Source organism: Mytilus galloprovincialis, chromosome 14 (genome assembly GCF_965363235.1).
Source record: "Mytilus galloprovincialis chromosome 14, xbMytGall1.hap1.1, whole genome shotgun sequence".
Taxonomy (NCBI): domain Eukaryota; kingdom Metazoa; phylum Mollusca; class Bivalvia; order Mytilida; family Mytilidae; genus Mytilus; species Mytilus galloprovincialis.
In genome coordinates, this window is record NC_134851.1 from 1,970,476 (window position 1) to 1,994,456 (window position 23,981).

The 23,981-nt window shown below is 32.3% G+C and overlaps 2 long non-coding RNA genes across 2 annotated transcripts; both read left to right on the forward strand.

The window, feature by feature from the left end:
• The first annotated feature begins 46 nt into the window (after positions 1–46).
• On the forward strand, positions 47–23,398 carry LOC143059579 (uncharacterized). Its single transcript, XR_012973520.1, has 2 exons — positions 47–119; positions 22,929–23,398. It is a non-coding gene; the product is annotated as an uncharacterized LOC143059579 (long non-coding RNA).
• Positions 17,880–22,416, forward strand: LOC143059578 (uncharacterized). Its single transcript, XR_012973519.1, has 3 exons — positions 17,880–17,949; positions 19,973–20,038; positions 21,910–22,416. It is a non-coding gene; the product is annotated as an uncharacterized LOC143059578 (long non-coding RNA).
• Positions 23,399–23,981: the final 583 nt, after the last annotated feature.

Sequence of the window (23,981 nt, forward strand, 5' to 3'; positions counted from 1 at the left end):
TTTGAAGAATGAAGGCGAAAATGACAGAGGAAGATATTCTCAATTGAACTCAAATATTATAGGAAGTATATCTATAACAGTGTATTTTGATACAATAAAGCATGTATTTGTTAAATCTGGTCTCAAGTTACATAAAAACACTATGATTTCGTGCATCCTTTATTTAAGCGCTTTCCTAAATCAGAATGTGGCAAGGGTTACGGTACTATATATACTAGAAATCTGTTAAACGTCAGACCTATTGTAACTCTCTTACTCGTCGGCGGAGCAAAAGAAGAATATAGAAAAGATTTGTATATTAACTAGAAGCAGATGGAAGATGTGCAAAGTCTAGCTTTTCTCTGGGTGCATTGCATATTGAAATATCAATCGTTTACTTTAATGACGATTCAACAAATAAAGGTGTTTGGTTTTTCTGTAATTGGCAAATTATCACAGACGAATAAACATTCTACATGTAATTTTTACCATTAAAATTTAAAAAAAAATATAATACATATCAATGTTTTCAAATCTATATATTGTAGTAAATATGTAGGTGAGTGCATTTAAATTGAAATGAACAATACATTATTCTGGTATAGAACTGAAGCGATTTTATATGTGTTTTAAATTTGATTTGCCTCCCTTTAATCGGTACAATTTTATCTGTTGGCGCATTGAACATGTCAAAAAATCATCAGTCTTAAAATATTAGGCCAATTTTCTCAGTTTTTGTTTCAGGGTGGTATCATTTTCAAAATTCTTCCAATCTTAACTAAATTTTTCAGTATCACACATTTGTGTATCTGCATTCGTATAGTTTGAATTGGTAAAGTTACAATCATTTAACTTCAAGGAGGAGGGGTATGTTTTTCAACCGAAAAAAAAGAATATTGGGATCTTCAATTTGAAAACAAAAAATATGATATCAAGCAGATGACGGCAACAAAAAAAATCAGAGTTCTCCAAACCTTATAGTTGTAAAAGTTTTGTATCAAACTTGTAAACGCTAAATTGAAAGTTAAGGACATACACACATATTATTTTGAAGTTTGCTCAAAATCATTTAATTAACTTTTATATTATCCAAACCAAAAGGCGAAGGAAAAATATCGTGGGAAAAGGGAGGGAGATATATCTAGGTTTGGGATACAAATTAAGGATACTGTGTCCGTCAAGAGACAAGTCAAGGCTGTGTGCGTGGAAGTGAGTGTAGAAATGCTCTTTAATTCAAACCCATTTTTATTCAAAAAGAGATCTATAGTGAACATAGCAATTTTTCCTTTTAATATAAAGTCTACAGTCCCTTTAATAGCTAGAAAAGAAGAAAAAAGAATTTAAATGTTTTGTACCACTCGTATACGATAATGAGGTGCAGAATAAATCAAGGATTGGGAGAAAACTAGGGGTATGGGCTTAAATTAAAAAAAGTGGAGAAAAGTTTAGGGTAGAGTAGAAAAATCAATCATGAAGAGGAGAGGGAAAAACAGAAAATGACAGTATAACCTCATGGTGTATAGGAACAAAACTAAGGAATATGTAGAAGAGACGATGGATAGAGAAATAAATGCAAGGATGGAGAGAGAAAAATGAAGGGGGAAACCTAATGGTGGAAGAACAAAATCAAGGATACAGTTATAAATTAAGGTGGTGCGCATGTAAAACCCCCACTCTACATTAGCTGAATGCAAGTGAGTGTAGAAATGCTCTTTAATTCATACCAATTTCTATACGAGATCTATAGTGAACATACCAATTTTTCCTTTTAATATGAAGTCTACAATCACTTTAATAGCTAGAAAAAGAAAAAAAAGTTTAATAGCTAGAAGAAGAAAAAAATTTAAATGTTTTGTACCACTCTCATACGATAATGAGTGACAATTATCGTCTCAAATTCGCCATCTATATTCATATCTAACAAAAACACAATAATGATGACAGCCGAGGGTAGCCGAGGCTTTCTACAATGGTAAATATTGTACTGTATATTGTGTCGAGTTACAAAGTCGGGTATATCTCATTATCTGGGAAAATACGATATTTGTGAAAACTGGTAGGAAATGTTTAATAACAATGCCTAAATGTTAAAGAATTTTGTAAATGATTTGATAAAAATCGTTAGAATATTTGTGTCACTACTACTCAGCAGTTTGTATTCATACAAATTTGTCTTTAAAAGATACACCATAGGTGGGGGTAATAAATTATATGCACTGATAAAAGTGCATCTCTCATAGACGTTATTTTAAAGGTACCAAATCTGGTCGTTAATTTTAAATACCTAATAGGCGGAATTTTTGAAATCCAAAACAGCAATATTACATGAAAATGAATTCTGGCGAACGCATCTTTAATCATATATTATCATAATCAATTAAGGATATTGAACACTTAACACAATTTCGTAAGTCAAATCTTCTAAGGGTTGGAGAGTCTTTGTCTACCTGTCTGGGTAAACACCTTAGTTCGTCGTTGAAGAACTTCTAGATGCAGAACAGCAATAAAATACAACTTAACAGATACACCATAGGTGGGTAATAAACTGTATGCACTTATAATTACATTAGATTTATGTTTTAGTATAATACGTTATTCTGATTGGCTAACTGCACATCACGTATTATTCCTCAAGCAATTGCATTACTCAATAAAACTTTTCATTCATGATAACACGTGGTCCCACAATAAAGTGCACAGGTCAATTAAATAAAACAATTATAAAATTCGTGTTTTCATGATCATAGCTTAAAATTGTAAGAGATTTTTTTCCAACCTGAAATAAGTTAACAAATGTATTGATACTTATTTGAATAAGGGACGACATCAAAAGTTCAATGAAGGATAAAAAACTTAAATCACATAGTTTTTTCACTAACCCCCCTCCCCCCTCCCCCCCCGTTTCCCCCCTCTTTACTTAATTTGGAAAAAATTGATTGACCCATATGTAAAAATCAATGTCGGATAACCACATCTTGCAGCAGTTCAACCCCACACCCCAAACTATTTGAGTTAAGTTTTTTTTTTTTTTATCTTACATTGATCTTTTGATGTCGTCCCTAAGGTCTATTATTTTCTCATCTGACGCAGTCTAAATTTTAATTGATTGTGGATATTGAAGAGTTAACAGTTCTTCGTAACATTTTCTAAGGATCGGAGAGTCTTCATTTTCCTGTCAGAATGGAAACTTCAGTTCGACGTTGTAGAACTTCTAGATGCAGAAAAGTAATAAAATATCCTTCCTCGTCATATATAATAGTGTTATAAGTTATATCTGTATAAAAAAGTAAAATCACAAAAATATTGGAAATCCGAGGAAAATTCAAAACGGAAAGTCATTATTCAAATGGCAAATTCAAAAGCTCAAACACATCAAATGGATAACAACTGTCATATTTCTGACTTGGTAGATAGGTTATGTAAAACCTCTGACTTGGTAGATAGGTTATGTAAAACCTCTCACTTGTATATTTCTCTATTGTCTCGAGCATAGATAAAAACCGATTATTTTGGGGGGTTTAAATTTCGTGTAATTTAGCTGGAAACAAGCAGGGATAATGGATGGTTTGATCATCAACTGTGTCAAACAAAAGACTTTAAAATGTGAATTTACACTTTATCTGCAAAGTACGTGTTGCATTCGGGAGAAACCAAAATTGTGACTGGTCGACTAGGAGTCAAAATGATGTGACTGAGTGGACTATTAATCCGTGAACTAGAGCATATTACAGTTCTAGTTCAACTGCTGGAATATTCATATCACATTTACACGTTATCATCTGAAATATGCGTGTAATATTTGCCGATGGATGTCACAACACCATGATTAATCAATCAGTTAAAAAATTGCAAGACTTTCGAATGACCAATGGTGATAAATTCTTTAAAATGAATTGTTATTTAAGTACCTGTCTTTGTAAAAATCATGCAGAAGGTGATTCATGACATGTCACAGAAGTAATTTTTTTTGCCCTATATCATAAGAACTTTGGTAGATGAGTAAAATTCTGTCTTTATTTTCCCTGTATTATGCCCGTTGCCATGGTAACCATCAAATCAACATTTTGCTTGAATATGTGAAAAAGACCCTTTTTGAAAATAAAAAATAACGGAATTTAAAGTCCCATAGAAATATTGTTAATCAATACAAACAATATGTATATTTACAGTATTGACAAACAAAACCCCAAACTATACAAAAACATTAAAATTGTGGATTTACTAAATAGTTTGTTTCCATAGCAACCATTTAAAAATGTGTTAAATTTCGAAAATGAAAAATTTCAAAAACTCCTAAATTTTAAATCTGTTTATCTCCCAAGACCAACAATACCATGAAATGTCATTGACAAATTTTGAAAGACCACATTCTATATATTCATAAAATAAAAAGAAAGTCGTGCGTTTTTTTTTTCTTTAAAAAAAAAATTTTAGTCAAAAATTGTCAATTTTCACCAAAATTCAGATTAACAATCAGATGAATAATCAAACATTTAGTAACTTAAAAAGCTAAAATATTCCATTTATATGTGCAATTCTGACACGCATTTGTTAATTTTAAACAAAAATATATAGTAAATGAAGATAGACTTGTACAAAATGAAAAATCATCATGGTCCACCCCCCTTTTTTCGATTTTTTTTTTTTTTTTTTCAAAATTATAAAATTTGTTGAAAAAAAACGTGGTATCTCATTTAGTTTACTTGTGAACTAAGTATTCTAAGAATTTAAGCATAACACAACTTCTAAAGTTGAGGGCATCATATGTACCCCCTCCCTTCAATCTAATATGTAAGATTTCTCAGAAGTTTAAAAAAAAATTGGTAATACGCATAACCCGTTGTAGTATCTAAGACTGATGCTGTCAGTGAAAAAGAATAATGTTGAATCCAAAATTAATTACTAGTAAGTCTATGTATAAAAATAAGACGATGTGTTGTAATTGTCAATGAGACAATTAACTCTCCACCAGAGAGCAAAGACATAGAAATAAACAACCACAGGTCACCGTATATCCTTCATTAATGAGCATAACATGATTATCTAGAAAAACAAATCTTAATGAACATTTTAAAAAAAATAGCTCAGGATACTTTGTCTTTCAAAATGGCCATAAAAAAGTTACAGGAACAATTTAATGCAACTCATTGTTGGTTTTTGAAACAGATTAATGCTTTAAAAACTTTAAACCTAGACTAAGATCTGTTAAGCAAGAAGGTTCACCCTGAAATGTCTGGTTGGTTTTATTTATCATTGAATTACTTTTGAAACTCTGTAAGTGTTATGTAAAGATTTTAATACAAGTATCATACTAACTTAACATTATCAATGTTCTAAGAAAATGAGGTCAGTGTAAGATGAACTATGTCAGACAGACGAAAAAGAGAGAACGGAAACGGAAAATTCAGCATTTTTTCCAATTTATAAGGGGCATAACTTATTGACAGTACATGTTAAACCAATAATATTCTAACTGTTCTGAATTTTATGGAAATAAGCATTGTGTATAAGTTTCAAAACATTTGGTTGTGGCAAACTTCATGAACTTAAGTTAGAGAACGGAAACAAAAAAGTCAGCACTTTTTTCAATTTATATAATGGTATAACTCTGGAACGGACGTACTTACGGACAAGGGTACAACTTAATGCCCCCTTTGCTACGTTGGGGGCATACAAATTCTACATGTTCTATCTGAGGAAAAATATACCAACGATCTACATTAAATTGTGCAAGAATTTGTCAATGTTTCTATTGTATATGGTGGAAAAGGACAGCTTGTCTATTATTATTATTTTTAAAAACCTAACTGATTATTATTTGTATACGGCAGAATAATCGATTTTTTTTATGGTTCTCAAAACATATTTTCCTTGTGGCCTTGAGGACAATTTGCTGGTCCTAACTATTATATACTGTTTTGATTCTCAAACCTTTATGACAACCATGTGCAATGACCATTCATTGAATTTTGCCTAATTTAATCAATTGTTATATTTACACATTTTTATGCCCCTGCAGTGGCGGAGGGGGCATTAAGGTTTACCCTTGTCCGTCCTTCAGTACGTCCCAAAGTTGGTTTCTGTTCTCTATCTTTAGTTTGCCTCAACCAAATGTTATGAAACTTAATCACATTGCTTATTACCATAAAACACAGACTTAGTTTGAATTTTGGTGGTGTCACTTAAACCGTCCAAGAGTTATGCCCCTTTACAGATAGAAAAATTGCTGAATTTTCCGTTTATGTTCTCTAACTTTAGGATACACCTGGTGGAAGTGCAACGTTATACGGGAGTGAATACCAAGACAATTACTTCGGTCATAATTTATATAACAATGATGTACCTTGTGCAGTTTGCAGAACAATTACCAAGTCATCTGTGGTTATGATTCCCGGCAAAATCAATTGTTATGGAGACTGGAACCGAGAATTTTATGGACGATTGGCAGCTGGATACGATAACCATAAAGCTGCATCTGAATTTGTATGTGTTGATCACCAGGCGCAATATATAGAAGGCGGTGGTGCTAATCTTGATGGAAAACTTTTCTATAAGGTCGGGGCTAAATGCGGGTCATTGCCGTGTCCACCTTATTATGATATGGCACCGATGTCATGTGTTGTTTGTTCCAAGTGATACCAATATTTGTATTATATGCATGATAAATGATAAATGTCTTTGATATTTTTGTGTATTCTGTCAGATATTTTTTATACTTTAGAGAACATCACGTTAGTAGTTGATTTATGTACAAAAGAGAGACTGATGACGCAGAGGCAAACCATACAACGAGTAATGACAAATTAAATAACAACAGAAAACATACAACATAGAAAACAACAGACTAAGCAACACGAAAAAAAAAAACCGACACAATACTATGAATTACGGGATATTCAGAAAATCTTAAAACCATGCCACAGATAAAAAGGATTAATTATATAAAAAAAAAAGGAAAAGGTGGTATGATTGCCAATGAGAAAACTCTCCACAAGAGACCAAATGACACAGACATTAACAACTATACGTCTCCGTACGGTCTTCAACAATGAACAAATCGCATACCCCACAGTCAACTATAAACTCCCTGAAAAGACAAATGTAAAACAATTCAAACGAGAAAACTAACGGCATAATTTATGTACGAAAACAAATGAACGAAAAACAAATATTTAACACATCAACAAACGACAACCTCTGAATTCCAGGCTCCTGACTTGGGACAGGTACATACATACAGAATGTGGAGGGGTTACACAAATTAGTCTAGGCGTGGACATTGGTGTAACAGTACAACATATAAAAACAAGCCAAAAATCAGTTGAAAAAGGTTTAACTCATCAGATGGATTCAACAAGAAATCCATATAAAAAAGTAAAATCACAAAAATACAAAACTCCGATGAAAATTCAAAAACGGAATGTCCCTAATCAAATGATAAAACACTTCAAACGAATGGACAACAACTGTCATATTCCTGACTTGGTACAGGCATTTTCAAATGTAGAAAAGGGTGGGTTGAACCTGGTTTATAGCACTAAACCTCTCACTTGTATGACAGTTGCATCAAATTCCGTCACTGTTGTGCAAAATTGACACATGTTTAAAACGACTAAAATGACTATTTTCACAAGATAACATGCTTTGAATATTTTTTTTATAAGAATCGTATCTTTTAATGAACATTTCCTGATTAATATCTAATCATGACTTCATATTGTCAATTTAAACTGTATGCTTTGTAAATCTATAGATCTTGATACGCAGTGCTATACTGCAAGGATTGTTTAGCTTGACTTTTGAAATTCTAGTTGTTGGTACAAAAGATTTTCTGGAAGAAATCTGAACAACGTTAATAGATAGTAGTTTATACATGTACAATAATTCCAACTAAGTATATAAATACATCGATGGGCAATAAAAAAAAACGTCAAAGTAATGTACATATTGAAAGTGTATTTATACTTTAAAAGAACAAGAAAAAAATATTTGAAAAAATACAAATTTAGTTTAGTTATGTATTTATTTGGTATTGACAAAATCGATATAAGTGCAAATGAAAGCAGTATCATTTTTTTCTAATTCAATTAACCTTGGGTAAGCTAACCTTTACTAATAAGTTTGTTTAAAGGACCTATGAGTGTACACGGATCACATAGAGATGTCCATGCTTTTAGTACAATATTTACGACAAAGGTCGAGAAATTTTGACTGCCACTGTGATATAAGGGTATATTGGAGGAGGATAAAAACAGTAATTTAGTCTTTAATGGTCACTTTATAGCATATAAATGCAAAGCGGTGTTTCATGTTGAGCAGGATCTGCCTACCCTTCCGGAGCTCCTTAGATCCCCCTCTGGTTTTTGTTGAGATTCGTGTCGTGTGTTTTGTGAACTGCTGTTCGTCTGCTGGTTCTTTTCTCTTTAGCCATGGTGTTGTCATTTTATTTTCGGCCTATGAGTTTGAATATTCTTTTGTCATATCTTATAACAATGTAAATGATATATACCATAAAAACAAGGTCCATGACTTTTTATATCAATAGCAAATAACAAAAAAACTCCGGAACCTGAAATTTGAGATTTAAGGAAAAATGGTGGGTTTAACCTGTTATTTTTCAAAACCGTTAAAAAAAAAAGAAAATGTGAGGACGGCATATTTCATTCCCATCAAATAGTGTTTGATGAACAAATGTACACTTCATCCACGAAAAGAAACCAGTTGGTGATTAGAATTAGAACCGACGTATTTGGGGATCATGGTCCTCGTTCTCTTTAGTATTCAAACTGGAGGAAATTGAGCATCCATTGCCATCAACGGTACACAGACTTGTCACTCAAATCAATCTCGTCGGCAGTTATGTAATGATATCATTTCTCGTCATTCCAAGTGAAATTTCCACATAAATTGTTTGTTTGTTATGTTTTGCTATACACTTGATTCTTTAATTAAATATTCATTATCTGAAAGGGGCATTAGCTCTTGACATGTCACAAATTTGAATATGATTAAGTTTTATTCTATCATTAATGAAAGTGAATTAATGAAATTATAATTCGGTTTAGCAGCTAATTTGGTTCAATCTGGTTAAAAAGAGCAAAAAGACAATAACAATCAAAACCAAGGAGTAAACAAAGACTCAAAAAAAACCCCAAAGGACATTTACATCAACAGTTATAAATAAGAAATAAGAAACAACACGAACTCCACTAAAAACCGGGAGTGAATTCAGGTGCTCCGGAAGAGTAAGCATTTCATGCACCGGTATACGGCACCAGTCGTGTTATTTCTTTGTTCAGTTCGGTAATGATGGAAGGTTATTATGACTGAGGAAGAATATCTGATATGATTTCTGACACACTTTTTCAATTTCTTGAGTGATGACCTTAATTTGATTGATTCATAGCCCTGTCTTAACATCGCTTATGAATTATTTGCTTGCAAGTGAATAAATTGACCTCATTTAATTCGTATTCAGGTGGCCTTCAATTTATCACATAACCTAGAGAGTGTAAGCCATGAAAAGAGCAGGAACATTGAAAGTAAAACAAAGGTGAACCATTTCGTTGACTGATTCGATTCACAAAAATATATTTTCATATAGGTAAAAACGATAATTAACTTATTTGTTTAATAAAGGCAACAGTAGTATACCGCTGTTCAAAACTCGAAAATCTATGGACAAAAAACAAAATTGGGGTAACAAACCAAAACTGAGGGAAACGCATGAAATATAAGAGGAGAACAACGACACAACATTAAAATGTAACACACACAAAAAAGAACTAAGCATTAGACAAACTCCGATGAGAATAACAAATATAACATCAAAACCAAATACATATAATAACATATACCATAAACTCAAATAGGCATAGCAGAGGTCAATTGCATGATATCGTTTTCTATTTCAATTTATGTGTATGTTTAGATCGGGTTAAAATACCGTCTGAATTGAAAATCCTTTACGGATTTCGGATCCATGAGAATAATATTCGTTATACCTTCTTGTGTCATAAAAAATAAATAAATGTGATATGATTGAAAATCAGCTGGTATCATCCCCATTATTTAAACTGCATTTATATAACCTACTACGTATACGTCACCAGTTGATGTTATATCATTAAAAGACATTTATATATTTACGGATACATTTAAACAGTAGTAGGTCCTTGAAGTTCAATCCCGTGTGTGAACCGTTATAGTGTAATGTACCTTATCGTATATAATGATATAATATATGCGACTGTCATACAAGTGAGAGGTTTAGCTATCTTTAAAATCAGGTTCAGTCCACCATTTTCTACATTACAAAATGTCTGTACCAAGTCAGGAATATACTATTGTCATGTGTTTTATCTTTTAATTTTGCCATAAAATTAGAAACTTTTCGCTATGAATTTTCCTCGGAGTTATGATGAGTTTATTTAAGTATTTTTGGGATTTTACTTTTATACCTTGAAAAATTGCAATTTTTTCGTTTCCTCAAGCTTACGTTTGTTTTGTCCAAGTTTTATGAAAGTCATACACAATTCTTAGAACTACATCCCATAGTTCAAATGCGGTTTATGATACATATACCGTTCTATAGTTATGCCCCTTGAAATTTAGAAAATTCCCAAGCTTAAGCATGGGAATTCGTGTCCTCAGACAAAATCTTCTTTTTGTGAGCATAATTTGTAAAAGATGTTTTTAATATGTTTTTTTTTTTCTTCAGAACTTTGGAACTTTACAGAAAGTGTGCAAACATATTGAGGTTATACGACCTATATTATCGAACAAAGTTAAAAGTTTTCGTCCCATTTTTACACTTTATATTTACAAAGACATGTGTGAATCTGTTTGTGTTTTTACAGGAGTTACAGGTGGAGACTTGTTTGATCATACTGGATCAGCTGTTAACTACGTTTGTTTACCTCACGACCCAGACTTTATTCAGGGGGATACACCCGGTGGAAGTGCAACATTATACGGGAGTGAATACCAAGACAATTACTCCGGTCATAATTTATATAACAATGATGTACCTTGTGCAGTTTGAAGAGCAGTTACCAAGTCGTCTGTGGTAATGATTCCCGGCAAAACAAAATGTTATGGAGACTGGAACCGAGAATTCTATGGAAGATTGGCATCAGGAGCCGATAGCCATGTGGCTGCATCTGAATTTGTATGCGTTGATCACCAGGCACAATGTATCGAAGGTGGTGCCTTTGATAATAATGGAAAACTTTTCCATAAGGTTTGGGCTAAATGTGGGTCATTACCGTGTCCACCTAATTATGATTTGGCACCAATGTCTCGTGTTGTTTGTTCAAAGTAAACGTAATATGTTTAGCCTGCTCATGTATGGCAAAGCTTAATGAGTCAAAAAAATATATGTTTTAAATATTTTGTGTATTTTGTTAGAATTAATAAATAGTTTTGAGGAAATCAGGATTTTCGATTGATTAGTAAACAATAAAGGCAAAACTTGGGACTTTCAAAACTGTAAGCCGAAATAACTAAAAGACAACATCATATGAAACAAAATAAACAAAAAAGCAAATAGACAAATAGCAGTTCACAAACACAACATAGTAAACTACAAACTTAGCAACACGAACAACATTAAGACGAGTAATTTGATGGTCTTTGTACTGCCCTGGCCTTATAAGGAAAAGGCGATGCAGCAGTTTAACCGTTTATTCAAAATGTTTGAGAACATGATGATGTGGTTAGATCTGAAAGTACAAATGACAATCATAAGTTTTATAATAAAAACAATCAGATCCTTATTTCAAGATTATTTTACATATTCATTATCAAAAAGAGTACATGAATGAAGACTACATAATTTAGTATAACAATAATGCCCTTATTAAAATAATAACCTTAAAAGTATGTGGAATAATGGGTTTACAATACCAAAAGATTAATACATAAAGTCATAGTGTGTTAGTACATGTTTCACTGTTCAGCACTATAGTATGAAAAACAACTATAATATATTGACTTAAAACAGTGTAATAAAGGTCTCTAAAAGTTACACGAACAAATTTCAAACAAGAGGTTACACATGTGTAGCATGTGAAGTACTGTAGTTTATATCCCAACGATGCGCACTAATTTTGACATGTTGTATTATGCGGGACTGTAGTTTCAAAATAAACAAGCGTGTGTCGTCTACCAAAATTCAAAAAATAAACAAATAGGGTTGATCGCGACCCTGGGACTTTATGCAATGAGGCAATAATTATTTAGTAGACGTTCGTACATAAAAAAAGTCAAAAACAAGTTTGCCGACACAAAAAATACATTGTCCCGTTATCGGACGACAAGAATGTGTGTTGTGTAAAAAATACACATAATAATCATCAAGAAAACAATTAAAAAGCTTATTCCCTTATAAACTAACATACAATGATAAATTTAACTTACTCCATTGTGTTCCAAAGTTTCCAAATACAAAATAATATAGCACTGAGCTCTTTGCCAAACGTAAACCGGTGTTATGATAACAGTAAGTCCGATTACGGAAAAAGACAACATTTCCAGAATTACAAAATATACAATAATATGTAACATTACAGTCTTACACCAGATTCTAAGAGTAAAGCGACAAGTAATTTTATTACCTCACACCACATTTTAAGAGTTAGGCGATACATAATGTTAAATAAAATCAACGGTACCAATTTTGTTGCGCCAGATGCGCATTTCGACAATTCATGTCTCTTCAGTGATGCTCGTGGCCAAAATATTTGAAATCCAAAGCATATATAAAAGTTGAAGAGCTATAATCCAAAAGGTCCAAAAAGTATAACCAAATTCGTAAAAGGAATCAGAGCTTTGCATGAGGGAGATACATTCCTTAATTTATAATAATTTCTAATATTTTGTAACAGCAAATTTTAATAACACAAAAAATCCGTATTTAAAGTCTCACATCACATTTTAAGGGTGAGGAGACAAGTGATTGTATTGTCTCAGACCACATTCTTATGGTAAAGAGACAAGTGATTGTACAATCTAATTATAATTAAAATATTGATCAATATTTTAATTAGAATGTTGTATAACGTAATCAATATTTTAATTAGATTGGTGATTGTATTGTCTCGCACCACATTCTCAGCAAAAAGTGTTGCATGATCTCTAAGCTCTGCAGAAAGTAATTGTTATATCTTTCTTTCGATACTATACAAATTTATAACCAAGCCAGTAAATGTGATGGTTATCAATATTAAGAAAAAGTTTTTCATTGTGTTGTCTGGAAAGAAGATAAAGTACATGTACATGTGTGCCTCAATGGACGAATCCGACCTGCAATCTTGACAGATGATGTCTTTTACAAAAAGAACTGTGACCTTTAACAAATTGTTTGGTTGATAGTTGGTTGAACAAAATTATGTGGCAACTATAGAATGCCTGTTAGGACGATGATAAACTAACAATAAGAACGAATAATAGAAGTGTCCTGTTCTATAATAGAGGACGTTCAGGTCTGAGCAGGAGGTCGCGAAATTTGGACTGCTACTAGAGAAAGTACGAGTATTTGGATAAAACAGAATTTTGGCGTTCCAACGGTCAACCTGCAGGCCCCTCAAAGAGTTGTTGCAAGGGTTCTTCACATACAAAGACTATGGCATATCACTTACTCTAGGTATCTTATTGAACGTCCAATTCTGATCAGACGTCCTATTGAAAACGTACACCTATGTGATGGGTATATGCATTGGGACAACAACTCAAAGATGGACAAACCGAGAAGACATCCAGAAGTAAACATAGTTACGATTTTCACCAACATGGTCACCTTTGTTTCGATAAGCTGTTATCAGTTTCAACTACGTGTCTGGTATGCTATCTTTGGAATTTATAATACAATGATGTTTGATTGTAAACAATTATGTCAGTGGATTGTTTGGACATGTTTTCTAAACGGGATAGTAGCGGTTAAAACACGCCTTCTTTTAAACGATCCGGATATTGCTTCAACCTTGCAACACATGACGTTAGAACTGCAAAAGCTTGTAACACAATTGTGTTTCATATCATTAATTATCAAGGAGTATTAATTAGGAAATTTATTAAAAAAGGAATTAAACAATTCAATGACAATCATGTACGCTTTGGACACTTAATAACGATCTGTTCAAATATTATAGACATATAACCTGCAGCCAATAAATGACCATGTATACTGTGAAATAACATGTATCCTTCAGGGGTTAATTGCAGTTTGACAATTAACCACAGACAAGAATTATTCAACATCCAGACTAATACGTAACCGGCCATCAGCTATGGGCCGATGTTTATGGACCCTAGACTATATAAGATCCAGCTTTGGACTTGGACGAGGAGGACAGCTTGGTACAAGAGATTGGTACCGGAGATTCCGCCAAGGTCTCACCCCTCGCGGGTAGGCTGGAACTCATGCGCTTAATATCCGAAGTACTCTAACATGAACGAACAGTTATACCACTATACGATCACGTGCCCGTGTGAGATATTGAACATTCGAACAATTTAACTTTAAAGACAGTTTGTGAACATTCGAACAATTGAACTTTAGAATCTTTCTTGACTTTGTAATTACGTAATAAAATATATTTAATCATTATTGACTTCGTCATATAAGTCACGTTTTGATGCCGTTTGACCACGATCGACTTGGATTGTCTAAAATAACGCGAAGGAATATAAAAGGTAAGAACTCAGTTACTTTCATTTTTCTTAATGGAAAATCAAGATATTTCTATGTCAGTACAACAAGTAGAAATGGCTTTTCAAGGGATGGCACAAATATTAAGTAAAGTTTTTAATTTTAAAGGGATAGAGGCCGTATTTTAAAAAGGCTGAAAATCTGATGTTTGTACACGAGATGTGGTTCAAATAAACCTTTTTATTGGGTGTTTAAAGGAATTATAGGTCAATTTAAAAATTATGAATATTATACACATTTTTTTTTCAGAATGAAAGGTTATTTTTTTGTGTTATTTTTTATGAGGTACGTGTTGTTTAAGAGATAGGATAGATTACACATATGATTCTTAAAAAAATAAACCGGTTTTTTTTTTTGGTGAAGTTTAGAGAAGCTAGTTTTTCGTTTAAAGTAAATATGTAAAAAGATAAAATGTCTGATACATTAGCATTTTTTGTTCCGTATTTAATGGCGGTTTTTGGTCATATTATGGTTTTTTTTTTGAAGATACACTCAATTATTCTAGAAAACATATGTTTTACGTAAAATTAGTAGAGCACCGGTGTAAATGAAGGTTGAATTAGAACCTTTGGTAGATGAAGTTAAGGGTACATTGAGGATACATTGTTTGCGTGTTATTGCCATTGATTATATTGGTTTGCGCAGTTGGGTAGTGTGTACGCACATTTGTTTAGAGAAAACAAATAGTCTATAATTTTAGATTCCAACTCCTTCTTCGGTTGATTATAAACATAAGTGATGTTAGTAATTAAATGGTGCAAGTTTTTTTTTTATGGTGTTAGATTACGCCATATTTACATATTGTTAATAGGAAAAGAGACGTATCTTCAGAAAATAGCACATTGATATGTTTGCCCTTAGGGATTTACTAGTATTTTTGTAGTAGACTGATATTTGTAAAGAAAAAATAAGAGACATATGAACTTCAGAACTTAATGACAAAATTTAAGTGAAATAGATAATTGATATAAAAGGAAAACTAGCATTCAAGTTAAATTGAAATTGAAAAGTAAACAATGATGAGGATTATAATCATGAAATAAGAATAACGAAATAATTAATTAAGGAGTTGAAAAAAGAATCTTAACGATGTGTTTTGTTTATAAGTAGTCATATATTTTTGTTTAATTGTTTTCGTTTTTAAGAGGGTAGTTAAGTTTTAAATGTATATACTATTTTTAAATTCAGATCTCAACATATACCCTAACACTAAGTCGTATGTAAATGTATAAAAGGGATAGGCAGTAGGTTTGAAATTTTAAAACAAATGAAAAATAGATATATGAAAAAAGAAAGGAAATAGAAAAAGGAAACTATATACTTATTTTAGAAAAATGTAATACATTACAGAGAACAACATTTTTTTTTTCGCAACAAGTTGTTGTTGTTGTCAAATATGGAATATAGTCAGTAACCAATTGCGCAAGATATAGTTATAATTTTTATCAATGGAATCTTAATTTTATTTTTAAGAGTGATGAGAATAAATATGTGATCATATGTGGTCTGTATTTTATGTTTAGCCTTAAGATTAATTAATGAGGAACTAAATTTAAATAAGTAAAAACTATTACAATTGGTAACAAAGTAACACATATAATTTTAGTAATTTTTTTTATTAGTATCATGTAGGTGTAGGGGTTATATAAAATGATCGAATTGATTTTTGTTTATTGTAAATTTTTAATGATTTTTTTTACGTCTAATGTAAATATTATGTAGGATTTGTAAACTTGTAGAAGTTGTATACGACAGATTCCCCCTTTTATTTAGTTTTTGTTCTAACAGATAATTCGATAAAAAAAAAGAAGATATTGATTTATATGTAGAAATTGTACAAAATATTGCTAGGCTTGGACAATCATGCGAACTCAAGGCGAGTTAACAAACTATCAATAATCTGATAGATGATAAATAATAATAAAAAAAAGAAATAAGTGGAAGTAAAAAAAGTTTTAGTTCGTCCAAATTGAGATAAATTTATCAGTGGGGTTTAGGTGCGATCTTCATTGGAATAGCCATATTTTTGTACTGTTAATTAATTAAGAATATATCTTGGTTAGCCAAAAAGAATGTTGTGAGTTCTGGTTCTAATGCCACGAACAATTGGGTAAAAACAAATGGTGTCTTCGCAATTGGTTGGAATAGATGTTACTGATAACAGAGAGATGTCTTCCTCCGCACCATTGGTCATGGACAAAACTTAATCGATTGCCGATGTTAACAGCCTCTTAAGAAGGACGAACCAACCAGCTAGATGCGTCAAATACTACGTAATGGAGATGATGATGACGACATTTGTACAAAGATGTGCGCCCTTTCCAGCAGTTGAGTGAACTTTATACTTTGATGGTGACGGAAATAAAACATGAACTATGTATATCGAACTGTTTAACTGGTGATTCAAATGAACTATGTGTAAATATATCCAGCTATTGGACTTGGTGAATGTAATGAACTTATTATAAACTTAAGATGTGTGGTGATGGTTACCGGAAACTTTGCAATGAACTATCACAATAACCTACAGGAAGAAAAACTACCGTATTTTATTGAACTTTCGTTTTATTTAGGAGGAAAGGAAAATGTAACACAATTGTGTTTCATATCATTAATTATCAAGGAGTATTAATTAGGAAATTTATTAAAAAAGGAATTAAACAATTCAATGACAATCATGTACGCTTTGGACACTTAATAACGATCTGTTCAAATATTATAGACATATAACCTGCAGCCAATAAATGACCATGTATACTGTGAAATAACATGTATCCTTCAGGGGTTAATTGCAGTTTGACAATTAACCACAGACAAGAATTATTCAACATCCAGACTAATACGTAACTGGCCATCAGCTATGGGCCGATGTTTATGGACACTAGACTATATAAGATCCAGCTTTGGACTTGGACGAGGAGGACAGCTTGGTACAAGAGATTGGTACCGGAGATTCCGCCAAGGTCTCACCCCTCGCGGGTAGGCTGGAACTCATGCGCTTAATATCCGAAGTACTCTAACATGAACGAACAGTTATACCACTATACGATCACGTGCCCGTGTGAGATATTGAACATTCGAACAATTTAACTTTAAAGACAGTTTGTGAACATTCGAACAATTGAACTTTAGAATCTTTCTTGACTTTGTAATTACGTAATAAAATATATTTAATCATTATTGACTTCGTCACAAGCTCAGAGCAGAGGTTTCAACATTGACGCAAAAGACATCACTGTTAGAAAATTCAAAACTTACCGGTAAGTTTTATTACATTGGCATGAATATGCAGACATAAGAATGTACAGTTGTTACTGCTAGACAGGATGAGTCCAAAGAAGAGCATCTAATATATACGCATGACTTTTTGTATACTAATTTAGCATATTTATTATAGGTAAAGGGATACAATCGTTCGTTGATATATGATTTCTAATCCGATGGAGTGGGCATTGATCTATAAAAGACGTTGATGTTTGAGGCGTAAATTGTCTTCAGGAGTGGTATTTTTGTTCCATATTCCTTTATACATATTTTATTAAATGATTTTGACTCTTGATCGCGATTTATCTCTATCATACTAGTACATGAAAATTTCGCTTCAACTGAACTAGAATCTTATCTATAACGGGTGCAGAACGCAAGAATTTGACTGCAAAGTGTTCCGATCGTCAGGGTTTTCAGCACCATTGACTATAGAATTTAAAAGACATTTTTTCTAGGAGGTTTTGATGTGTGAATTGTGCCGATTTATCCAAAACGGAATATAACGTCCAATAGTTATAATTCATATGGGCACTGACCTCGTTTTTCAACTAATCCGTTTCCTATAGGTGGTAGTGAAAAACTCCAATTATCGCTCACAACGTGGTGACGTTACCTTTATTTCGACGTATTGTGGTATTATTTTAACATGCATGAACACCGCTCTGAAGGATATAAATATGGTGTTTCATGTTGAGCATGATCTGCCTACCCTTCAAAGTTCCTTAGATGGGACAACATCCCTAATGCGCCTCGAAATGAGGAACTCAAAAGTCACGTGTAAAGAAAAATCTCTGTGTAGTGATATCGGACATGTTTCTATTTTTAACAAATGACTGAACTTAATTATTTGTGGTGATTAGGAAAGTAGAGGAACATAGAATAAATGTGTAAAAACTATGGAGCTATTGAATGTGTTCAAAGTATTAAATTTTCAAAGAACTTATTGTGTTAAAAAGGGGATATTTTACCACAAGGAGCCGCATCACAAAAGGATGTTCGGGGTTTGCTAATTTACGGAAAAAGTAATCTCACTTCGTACCCCGAAAATTTAACCACATATGTGAAAATGTCACAGCTTCGAAACGAGCTATCATACATATCCAAGTTTACGATATGGACTGAGCTACAGGAAAAAACGTTACCATTACCGCCTATGTAAAAACAATTAAAGATATTGAGCCAGATCACCCTCTGGTTTTTGTTGGGGTTGGTGCTGCTCAGTTTTTACTTTTCTATCTGATGTTTTGTGTACTGCTGTGTGTCTGCTGGTCCTTTTCTCTTTAGCCATGGCATTGTCATTTTATTTTCGGCCTATGAGTTTGAATATTTCGTTGTTATATCTGATAAAAAAATGATACGCATTTGAATGATATACAATGTTTACCATAAAAACAAAGTCCATGACCGTGTAGTATATTTTTATATCAATAAAACGGAAATGCATATCATATGTATGGAAATCAAAAAAAAAACAAATGTACGGAACCTGAAATATAAAATTTGACGATTTAAAGATATACAAATATAAATTTGTGACCGTGACGTCGTCAAAGTTTTTTCATGATTTATCCCGGTCTAAAATAGAATTCAGAATTGAATTATAAGGAACTCCAGACCTGTTTTATTTTTTCTGTCTATTCGAAATAACAAAAAAAAAATAATTGGTTCGCAATTTGAAATAACATGTAACGCGGGTTATTAACAGTGCAACACATTTTTGATGTTATTTCGTCATATAAGACAAAAAAAAAAAAGATCACAGTCATTCCGTAAACAAAAATAAGGAGATGATATATGATTGCCAATAAGACAATTATCTATCAAAATTCACATGTCTCCCCCTTTTTGAAGAAATTCAAAGTTAACCTCTTTTGAAAAAAAATTCAATCGGAAATATTTTAGAAATAAAAAAAAAAAAACATTACTTTTCCGATTTTCACTTTCTTTTACTACTTGCGAATATGCATGTACAGTATTCATAACTATACTTCTAACGTTTTTGTTGTTCTTCTTTAGGGTCTGCATACACACGATGGGGAAGAAAAGACTGTCCAATTAATGGAACCGAGTTAGTATACACAGGTAAATATTTATGACATGACCTATATCTTCAAGAAGATAACTATATTATTCAATAGTTTCTCCCATTTGTATAATCAGCAGACGTTTTGTATACACATAACACATGTACCGAGTAATTACCGAAAGATAAATAATTAAAAAGACAATACAAATTCATTTAATATTGTTCTAATTTATTTATTTAAAGAACTAGTAAAGGTTTCCGAGACTGGATGGTATGATTTGTTGGACCGTCCAATGTAGTATTATTAATTGACAGCCAAATCAATAATTTAGTTAAATGTACAAGTTATATATATATTTTTCAAAACTTTTGGTTACAAAATTATTTATATTATATGTTAACTAATACCAGTTATTTATAAGACAAGTATTACCAAAATAATACTTAGTAGTAATACTTCAGCTATAGAATGTGGTCGCTATTCTGCAATTCCAAGAAGTTATAGACTATGTAGTTTTTGTAAAAATGACATTGAAGATGAGATGCATTTGATTTTTAAATGTCTTACTTATCACGGTCTTAGATCATATTTCATAAGACCATATTATTGAAAACCTTCTATGTATAAAAATATACAAATAATGAGTTCTAAGTTATCTCAGAGAATTATGTAATTTGAGTAAATTTATATTTCGTGCACACAAATTAAGATCTATCATGATGTAATATGTTTCACACATTATCTTCTGCTATCTATGTATACTTTGTGTGTAGTTTATATGTTGTATGCCTATAGTTGTTATGACTTCGGTAAATAATATATCACTATAAAAAAAGAAGATATGGTATGATACATGTAGCCAATGAGGCAACTCTCCACAAGAGAGACCAAAATGACACAGACATTAACAACTACTAGTATAGATCACCGTACGGCCTTCAAAAATGAGCAAAGCCCATACCGCATAGTCAGCTATAAAATGCCCTAAATGAAAATGTAAAACAATTCAAACGAGAGAACTAACGGCCTTGTTTACACTAGCCTATCAACACTGGAGTTGTGAGTTATTACATCGACATGGCAAGTACATTTGACTACAATCTTAGTTGACTAGGAATGGGTACTTTTTTTCTGCCGATAGTGGGCGATTATCTCCAGCTTCCCCCAAATATGCAGAAAGGGGCGTTAAATAATGAATTACATTAAATTACCACAAAGCACACAGATGTTAAAACAGTACATCAAGCAAAAATATAGTTGGCTAAACAGATTTTTGGTTTAAATTTGTCGAACTTGTAAAACCATTGTGTCCCTGTCAAAATAATAAAAAGATATTACATATAAAAAAAATTATCAACATCGAAATAAATAATCCTATATTTCCAAATATTTCTGATACTGAAAAACTAGAAGTCTTGGAATTGACAACAGTTGAAATGGTTTTGTGGTTCCAAAGCTTCAAAGTTCGTAGCCATGGCGAATAAAATGTGGGTTCTACACCACTGAAAAAAACCCAAACCCAACGTAAAAGGTAGCTACGAGACTTATAAGGGCATCATACAGGATGAGTAGGGAAGATAAGTTACGTTTTGATGTATAATAAAGCTATGTTGTGTTGATTTTCCATTGGCATCTGTAAAAATACCCTGGACTAATTTGGTATAAAATTTTGTCGTCAAGTGCAATTAAACATATTAACATTAGAGTTATCTTTCTTTCCTAATATTCTTCAGTGACTTTTCAATACATACCGTATAAATCTATAACTGTACTAACCTTGAAAATGAACACAATATTCTTTGATTCTATATAGATATGTATAATTTGCCAGGATAAATCCTGATGCGATATTATTGTACACCTCCACTGACCCAGAACTTGTGATACTACATAGATTTTTAATTCTTTGTTTTGTGTACATTGTAGGAATTATCGGCGGGGGATATTACACTCATAAAGGAGCGCCTGCAAACACTATCTGTTTACCACACGATCCTGATTTCATTCATGGAGATAAGGTTCAATTTCCATCTGAAGTATCGACAATGTACGGCGGGGAATACCAGGACAACTACTTTGGGAATAATCTTTACCAAAACGACCCACCATGCGCAGTGTGTAGGGCAACTGGTAAAACATCGGTTGTCATGATTCCAGGAAAAACAAAGTGTTATGGAGATTGGCACTTAGAATATTATGGACGATTAGCAGCAGGAAGGGACATTCACGAAGCTGCGTCTGAATACATATGTGTTGATCACCAGGCGCAATATAGAGAGGGTGGCGGTACTAGTCAGAACGGGAAAATGTTGATGATGCAGTTGTCGCTAAGTGTGGAACGTTACCATGCCCACCTTACCGTGAAAATGCGCCGATATCATGTGTTGTTTGTTCCAGATAATATGAGCACAGATAAATATAGCTCTTCCGATATTTTGTTGTTTTTCTATGTACATGTATTTATAAAGGTGAATTATTGTATCCAACGCAGATCTGACTAATTTCATGCGCAATGGTAGATGATCCATTTCTCTTATTCTTAGGGATTTTTCATGTATCTACATTTGTAATTTGCAACAGGACGTTTAAAAAAAAGACATCCAATCTTAACTTTATTTCAAAGCATTGTCAATTTATATACATTTGCACTTTGTTGGGTAAAATTTGACTGGAACTGAAAATGTAGCACTTTTTTACACTTTTAAGATTTGTGCAGGTTTTGAAGAATGAAGGCGAATACGAATATGATAGAGAAAGACATTCTCAACTGAAACTCAAATCTTATAGGAAGTATATCTATAACAGTGTATTTTGATACAGTAAAGCATAAAATTGAGAAAGGAAATGGTGAATATGTCAAAGCGACAACCACCCGACCATAGAGCAAACAACAGCCGAAGGCAACCAATGGGTCTTCAATGCAGCGAGAATTCCCGCACCCGTAGGTGTCAAGTTACATAAAAACAATTTATGATTTCGTGCATCCTAAGCGCTTTTCTAAATCAGAAGAATTATGGCAATGGTTACGGTACTATATATACTAGAAATCTGTTAAACATCAGACCTATTGTAACTCTCTTACTCGTCGGCGGAGCAAATTAAAGAAGAATATAGAAAAGATTTGTATATTAACTAGCAGCAAATGGAAGATGTGCAAAGTCTAGCTTTTCTCTGGGTGCGCATATTGAAATATCAATCATTTACTTCAATGACGATTCAACAAATAAAGGTGTTTGGTTTTCTGTAATTGGCAAATTATCACAGACAAAAAAAAACATTCTACATGTAATTTTTACCATTAAAATTTTAATTGTTTTTTATAAAACTATGAATGTTTTCTAATCTGTATGTAGTAAATATGTAGGTGAGTGCATTTAAATTGAAATGAACAATACATTATTCTGGTATAACTGAAGCGATTTTATATGCGTTTTAAATTTGATTTGCCTCCCTTTAATCGGTACAATTTTATCTGTTGGCGCATTGAACATGTCAAAAAAATCATCAGTCTTAAAATATTAGGCCAATTTTCTCAGTTTTTGTTTCAGGGTAGTATCATTTTCAAAATTCTTCCAATCATAACTAAATTTCTCAGTATCACACATTTGTGTATCTGCATTCGTATAGTTTGAATTGGTAAGGTTACGATCATTTAACTTCAAGGAGGAGGGGTATGTTTTTCAACCAAAAAAAAAAGAGAATATTGTGATCTTCAATTTGAAAACAAAAAAATATGATATCAAGCAGATGACGGCAACAAAAAAATCAGAGTTCTCCAAACCTTATAGTTGTAAAAGTTTTGTATCAAACTTGTAAACGCTAAATTGAAAGTTAAGGACATAAACACATTTTATTTTGAAGTTTGCTTAAAATCATTTAATTAGCTTTTATATTATCCAAACCAAAAGGCGAAGGAAAAATATCACGGGAAAAGGGAGGGAGATATATCTAGGTTTGGGATACTAATTAAGGCTACTGTGTCCGTCAAGTGTCAATTC